The sequence below is a fragment of the Chinchilla lanigera genome, unplaced genomic scaffold (genome assembly GCF_000276665.1).
Source record: "Chinchilla lanigera isolate Chin_1 unplaced genomic scaffold, ChiLan1.0 scaffold00146, whole genome shotgun sequence".
NCBI classification, from domain to species: Eukaryota; Metazoa; Chordata; class Mammalia; order Rodentia; family Chinchillidae; genus Chinchilla; species Chinchilla lanigera.
In genome coordinates, this window is record NW_004955547.1 from 2,293,972 (window position 1) to 2,301,112 (window position 7,141).

At 50.4% G+C, this 7,141-nt stretch overlaps 1 long non-coding RNA gene across 2 annotated transcripts in view; it reads right to left on the reverse strand.

Annotated features, from left to right (window-relative positions):
• LOC102028472 overlaps positions 1 to 7,141 on the reverse strand; it is a 13,063-nt gene that overhangs the window by 2,737 nt on the left and 3,185 nt on the right. The gene's annotated exons all lie outside the window — the stretch shown is intronic.

Below are 7,141 nucleotides of genomic sequence, written 5' to 3' on the forward strand. Positions count from 1 at the left end.
AAAAAAAAAAAAAAAAAAAAAAAAAAAAAGAAAGAAAGAAAGAAAGAAAGAAAGAAAGAAAGAAAGAAAGAAAGAAAAGAACTATATTAGACTCCAGGAGGTTGAAAGCGCCTCCTAATCTAATCCTGCAAACTCTAGTTCTTGCCTTAAGCCACGCCAGCGGCCATCCTTGGCTCACACAGCGCTGGGCCTTCTGAGGCTGGAGCTCACTTCCCCTGGAGTCTCCAAGGCACAAAAGAAGCTCCAGCCAAGACGCCTACAGTACCCAGGTTTCTGCTTCCCGCTGACGCTGGCCCTGGCCCTGGCCCTGGCCCTAGCCCTGGCCCTGGCCCTGGCCCTGGCCCTGGCCCTGGCCCTGGCCTACAACCTGGGTCAAGCCCCAGAGAGTGTCTCAGAATGTGGTGACCTTAGAAGAACACACAGAAAATCTGGCATGTGGATATGTCCAGGGTATCTGTCCATGTACTGACAGGTAACTCTGGTGCTTGTAAGGTGTTTGGTGGGCTGGAGGGAGGTGGGTTGGAGGCAGCCCTTGAGGCCCCCAGGGGTGGGGATCAGGCTAAGGACAAGGACAGCCCTGAGCTTGGGAACCGGCCTGCCAGCCCTCAGCCCTTGAGGGCAGAGAACAAAGCTCACGCCCCCTCCCACACATGCAGCCTCCCCAGGCAGACTCCTGGCGCGTCTCCCACCGCCCTGTCTCAGCACTTTCCCAGGCCTGTCTCCCAGCATTGTGCAAGGCCCAGCGGCGAACCAGGAAGCGAAACTGGGTGAAAACGGAAAGCAACACGCAGCCATTGAGTTCCAGGATCACTGGAGCAGACTTTGCAGTTTCTCTGATCTCTAGAGTCCACCCCACTCAGGAATCAAGGTTCCTGCTGGAAGGATTTTTATCTCCATTGGGTTCTGAGGCAAAGTGGTTTGAGACTCCGCAGCGAGAAACTGAAGGCAACAGCTTCCCAAAGCCTGGAAAATCCCTAAGTGGAGAAGGTCTAGTGAGGAGGAGGAGCGACAGGGGAGGGTGGAGAGAAGCCGCTGAGGACAGCAGTCTGCAAACGCTGCTGTGCCACCCCTGGAGGTTTCCGGGATGGAAATCACACTTTTCTTACCCGGATATATTGTTTGTGGGAGCATTTAGCCCATGCAGCTCCTGCGGCTCTGCAGCAGCCGGCTGGCAGCGGTCCAGAGGGAACCGGAGGGGCAGGGTAGCAGAGGGTCCCAGGCACACGCCCCTGCGCTGTGGTCCCAAGGGCGCCAACCTGGCCCCCCAGCGGGCGCTCACATCTTGGTTCGATCCTAGACTGGGAGCCGCCGGGTCGCCGCGCCCGCCACATCGCCCTCTGCTGGCTGCTCAGCCTCCGCTTTCCTCCCGGCCGCCTCTCCGGCAGGCTGGGGACCTCCGCGGCGTCCCGCGCGCCAGCTACCTGCGTGCGCCCCTTTGGCCTTCGGGTTTGCAGGGGCTGTCCCCCCAAAACCACACCTAGCAAACAGCTTTCTGAGTCCCTACTCAGAGGCAGACTGGGCCCTTTCTCTTCAATTCCCTCCTCAAACGGGAGTCCGTGCACACCCCCGGCGGACCCACCTTAGGCTCCAGAAGCACCTTATGTCCCTCCCACCGCATCGCCTAAAATTGTGGGCGCGACAGGACAAGGCGGGGGTAGTTACTGAGAAAAGCTGGAGAATGGCCTTGTCAGGGGACAGCCAAGCCTAGAAAATCTGTGCCTTTGCATTAGACACCCCAATTCGTTCTACCAGGGAAGACTTTGCTGACCCCCTGCGGCTCCAGGTCGACCCATTACTGCGGCCTTCTGCACTGGGGTCATGGGTCCTCCACAACAGTGTCTTCCAGAGGACCCGTAGACCACCTTTGGGGGTATAAATAGGAGTGTTTCTAGCGTCTCACAAAGGCAGCCTCTTCCTGCCCCTGTGCCCACCGACCTGGTCCTGTAGGCGCCTTGACAGCCACACGCTGTGGCTGAGAGCCGGGAGAGGGCAGTGGGAAAACTGCAGAGGCAGAGTCCCACGAGGGCTGGGCAGGGTCTGGGGAAGCAGAATTGGCCCGTTGCTCTGCCAGGTCCACAGACTCTGTGTCTGAGCCCCTCCTCTGTAGAGAGCCAGGGAACCGGCCTACCTCTGAAGGAAGAAAACCTGCTTTGCTTCTCGGCAGCTTTGTCCTAATTTTCTGGGCGACCCCAGACTCCAGCTTTCTTAGGAGAGAATCATCTATGTGGCCACCCTGCCCCCAGGGTGATGGGTGCTGTACCTTGTCAAAGTGGGAGAAGGTGGCCCCTGAAGCAAAAACCTTGATACTTGGGTGGGAGGGGGCTTAAGAAAAGGAACAAGCTGTGCTGTGTACGTGCTCCTACTCCCCCAGATGAATGTAAACTTCACGTACTGCAAACATGTACTAATACAATAAAAATAAATAAATAAACCTCAATGCTGAAGCCCACCCCTTCCCCAGCCAAGGCCCCAAGGACAGTCCTCCTCTCCACCTTCCCAGGCACCATCCTCCCTTGGTCCTGCCTCAAACCAGCCTTCCAGGAGGGTGCTCTGCTTCCTCTGTATCCTCCCTGGTATGAAAATCAACAGCCCAAAAGCCAGCAAAGTGCTCACATCTGCAAGGTTCACCCCAGGGGTGGAGTGGGGTGTGCATCCCAGGTCCAGTATCCCAGGGCTGGGACGGATGCTAGCTGTGTGATCAGCACTCTGGGTGGGCGACTCTTGGAACGAGCTGCTTCCACCAGGGCCACATTCAGTCTGCTAGAAATAGAGACAGAGGGCTTCTTGACTTTGCATATGATTTACATAATGTCATAGACACAGTCTATTTTCAGGCAGTTTTCAGGTTCAAGTGTTGTCACTGCTGCCCTGCGGGGTGTCATGTCTGGATGAGTCTCTTTTCTATTCTTTCTCACCCACCCACTCTTAATGACCTACATCCCCAGCCGCAGGAGCAAACGGTGAGGGGGGAGAGAGTGGGGTTGTCCAGGGCAAGAGACACGCTGGAATCTCCTCTGTCACCAGCATCACTAAAAGCAGAGTCTAATTGCTCAAGAGCAACCCTTGGGCAGAGGGTAAGGAGTGGGACGCCAGGTAGCCCATCTTCTTTCCTGCCTCTCCTACTGGAACTGCCAGTTCCTATACCTGCTATTCAGTCTTCTGCCAGTTAGAAGAAAGATGTTTGAGTAGATAGACCTGTGCTTCTCAGCTACCCAGAAAGCCTTGCTTGCTCAAAATATCCCTTATGAGCATTTATTCGCAGCACTGATTTGATCTCTGCCTCCTAAGAAAGCTGGTTTTCCATCTGCCACTCTCCCAGGAGACACATCTGAGCAATCGGGGTCCTTGTTTGATGATCAATATTGGTAAAGCACCTGACGCATAGAAAGAGGTCAGTCGTGCTACAGCCCCCTTCCTTCCCTTCATATCGCAGGCTGTGCAAAGCTCCCAGTTGTCCTTGTGCGGGTGCCTGACACAGGCGCAGGCCTGGGGTTCAGAGATAACCCAGCAGAAGGGCCAGCCGGGCTGACGTCACTAAGTCGCGTGTGATCTTGGCAGGTACTTTGCCTCTCCTCACCTGAGAAGGAGGGGTTTGGTGAAGATGAAGGACAAAGACAATTCTCCTCACTGTTTGGCTACCTGTCCTTGGCCACAGAGGGTCAGAGTGAGAGCCTCTTAGGGCTCCCTCAGGCAGGCTCTGGCTTTGGGGCCAGTGTGGTATCTTCCTGTGGAGAGAGGGCTTTTACTTTCTCCTCTCTGCATCGAAGGATTCAGCAGATGCCAAGGCAAAGAGCCTGGCTCCTGGGATTTCCAAGGCCATTCGGCCAGGCTACCCACCCGCCACACACTACCCAGAATTCCTGGCCCTCCTGGACCTGCCTCATCCCCTCAAGCAGGCGTTTCCTGTTGATAAGAAGCTCAGTCACAAACACTGATAAAGAGATGTAAGAAGGAAACTGACGGGCTTGGGTATAATGGGCACTCTGTCTGCCTCTCTACCCCTCTCCCTTCTCCCGGCACCACCCTCCTAGCTGCTTCCCAGAACTAAACAGAAAACATGCCCCCCACATCCACTCTGGGCCCTGCTCTGGAGTTTCCAGGAATTTAGGTTGCAGACTTACACAGCTCTCGACGTGGGCCTCGTTCGGCCTCAGCTGGGATGGGAGCCCGGTGGCAGGAAGCACTGGGTGCCGAGGCCCCCGGGCCCGGGGAAAGGGCAGTGGCGCAGGAAGGAAGGACGGTCCAGCACAGGTTGCATCCAGGACCCCCTCCCTCCCTCTCCCCCCTCCCAGAGGCCTGGATTCAAGTCTGTAATTAGTGGATTTTCCATGATTTTAGTCTGAGGCCTATTAGTGGAAAATCTCATTACTTTTCGACTGACTCTACTAATTTGGAATCTTTAATCCTTCGGGACAAGAAGGAGGAAGGATGTTTAGGAAAATAAATGGAGCAAACAAGTCTTCAAAGCATCCCCTACTGCTAGGTTTTGGATTCATAAACGCAGATTGACAGTGTCTCGGAAGTGCTCAGCCTGCAGTTAAGATGACCCGCCACCAGGTGGGTGAGGAGGCTTTGCCTGGAGTTGCCATCACTTGGGGATAGAAGGTTTACATTCGATCATCTGTTTTCCTTCTTCCCCAGAGATGCGATTCCTTAATAAAACAAACATGAAGAAGTGGAATAGAAGCCATTGCATGGTGGTACATGCCTATAATCCCAGCATTCTGGGAGGCTGAGGCAGGAGGATCACAAGTTCAAGGTCAGCCTGGGAGAATGTAGTAACTTAGCAAGACCCTGCCTCAAACTTTTTTTAAAAAGCTAAGGATGTAGCTCACTGGGGAGGGTCTGGGTTCAATCTTCAGTACCATGATAAATGAATGAAATCAACAGCTATAAACAACTTGGGGACATTCTCCTGAATTCTTAATTATTTCCAGTCTTGTTATAAGGTCTTGTTCAACGGTTCTCTGCATTCTTTTTTTTGTTTTTGTTTTTTTTTCCAGTACCGGGAATCGAACTCATGACCTTGAGCTTGCCAGGCAGGTGCTATCCCCAGCCCCTCTCTGCATTCTTGACACTGGAAAGAAGGATCAGAGAAGTAAAGAGTGATGACTTTTATCCCAGTTTAAGTTCTAGCTAGGGTTTGCTGTTTCATTTTTGAGTTGATCCAATAAATTTATTCTAAAGCTTACATGGAAGAATACGTTCGTTCACAAGGACATAAGACAATATTTTTCTTATTTTAGGGCTTTTATGTTTTGGTTTTGGTTTTGTTTTGCATACTAGGCAAGAGCCCTAGCACTGAGCCAGGATACTCTTTTGGGGTGGCGAACGGGCATCAAACTCAGGACCTCACGCTAGCCAGGCAGGAGCTGTGTCACTGAGCTAAATCCCTGGCCCTGGGGTAATTTTTGAATAAGTTGTACATTCACGTGTTTCAAAAACAAACGTATCAAAAGGTAGATGGTGAAATGCCTCCTTCCATCTACCCAGGATCCCTGACCTGCCCCCCAAATAAACCCCTGCTGCCCCTCTAAAGTGCTTTTATATGTATACAAATGAATTTGGATGTGGATTTTTGTCACCCCACCTCTTACATAAAAGTAGATTATTATATACACTATTCTGTGCCTTACTTTTTTCACTTAATAATATGTCTTAGAAATATTTATATAAAGGTATAGAGCGCTTTCTCCTGTTTTGCAGTGATATAGTACTCCACTGTTTGTACCATAATCAAATTAGGTTTTTTTTGTTGTTGTTGTTGGAAGTTTGGTGTTTTTCCATCTTGGCCATATATACCATGTGATGAATAAACTTTTATATACATTACTTTGCTTCATTGAAATATAATTGTGAGACAAACTATAAAAAGTAGAATCCCTTGGGTAGAAAGACATGTGCATTTGGCCAAGTCAGTTTTAATGAAGTGTAAAGGAGACTTGCCCTAGCAGATCATTAAAACATATCACAGAATGATAAGTAATACTATACAAGTGGGCAAATAGACAAGTAAACAATCTAACAATCATATCCCCCTGAGAACTGACATGTGGTAAAGACTGCATCAGAAGTTAGTGAAGTTTAGGAGGCTAAGGCAGGAAGATGACAAGTTAGAGCCTAGCCTAGGCAACTTACCAAAACCTGTCTCAAAAATAAAAATTAAAAAAGGGTTGGAGATGTAGCTCAGTGTGAAGGCACCGGGTTCAATCCCTACTACTGGGGAAAACACACACATGCGCACGCATGAGAGCACTTCTGCAAATCAACGAAATCCAACAGAAGAATGGGCAAAAGATGCCAGGCATGGTGGCGCATGCCTGTAATCCCAGCACTCGGGAGGCTGAGACAGGAGGATCGTTGTGAGTTCAAGACCAGCCTGGGCTACAAAGTGAGCTCAAGGCCAGCTCGAACTGCATAGCGAGACCCTGTTTCAAAAAAAAAAAAAAAAAATGGACAAAAGACATGAAGATTTAATCCCTAAAAGAGGAAGTCCAAACTGGGCATGGTGGCTCATGTCAGTAATTCCAGCATTCTGGGAGGCTGAGGCAAGAGGGTGGCAATGGTAAGTTCAAGCCCAGTAGGGCAGCTTAGTAAGGTCCTGTCTCAAAATAAACAACAAAACAAAAAGGTACGGGTGCAGCAGTTCGCTGTGAAGGCCCTGAGTTCAATCTCTAGTACAAGGAGGGGGTGTCCAAATGTCTAACAAATATAAAAAGAAACACTCAAACTCACTAGTAATCAGAGAAATGCACATTTAAATGACATAGCAAGGGCTGGGGATGTAGCTCACCGGCAAAGAACCTGCCAGGCAAGTGCAAGGCCCTGAGTTCGATTTCCGGTACCAAAAGTAAAAATAAAAATAAATGACATAGCAACTGATATCCATCAAAATGGCAAAATCAGCTAAGGCCTGGTATTGACCAGGACATGGGGAAATAGGGAATAGGGACTCTTACACAGTTTTAGAACTAAAAACCAGTAGAGCCTTTTTAGCATTACTCAGAGAAAGTGGGTTTGTCTTTGCCATCTGATCTTGTGATACCATCACTGGCAACTTATCTCAGAAATTCTCAAGCAGGGGCTGGGGATTTAGCTCAGCGGCAAAAGCGCCTGCCTGGCAAGCGCAAGGTCGTGAGTT